Source organism: Gouania willdenowi, chromosome 18 (genome assembly GCF_900634775.1).
Source record: "Gouania willdenowi chromosome 18, fGouWil2.1, whole genome shotgun sequence".
NCBI classification, from domain to species: domain Eukaryota; kingdom Metazoa; phylum Chordata; class Actinopteri; order Blenniiformes; family Gobiesocidae; genus Gouania; species Gouania willdenowi.
Window position 1 is genome coordinate 1599444 of NC_041061.1, and position 388 is coordinate 1599831.

Below are 388 nucleotides of genomic sequence, written 5' to 3' on the forward strand. Positions count from 1 at the left end.
TAGTAATAGCAGTAGTTATAGTAGTAGTAGTAGTAGTAGTAGTAGTAGTAGTAGTAGTAATAGCAGTAGTAGTAGAAGTAGTAGTAGTAATAGTAGTAATAGCAGTAGTTATAGTAGTAAGGCAAGGCATAGCGTAATTCATACTCAAGGCAACTCAATGTGCTTTACATGATAAAACATTCAATTGTTTAAAATCAATAAGAACATTTAAAATCATCAGTAAAATCAATTAAAGTCATCAGTAAAATCAATTAAAATCATCAGTAAAATCATCAACAGATCAACAACATGACAAAAAATAGTAGTAGTAATAGTTATAGTAGTTGTAGTAGTAGTAGTAGTTATAGTAGTAGCAGTAGTAATAGTAGTAGTAATAGTAGTAGTGGTA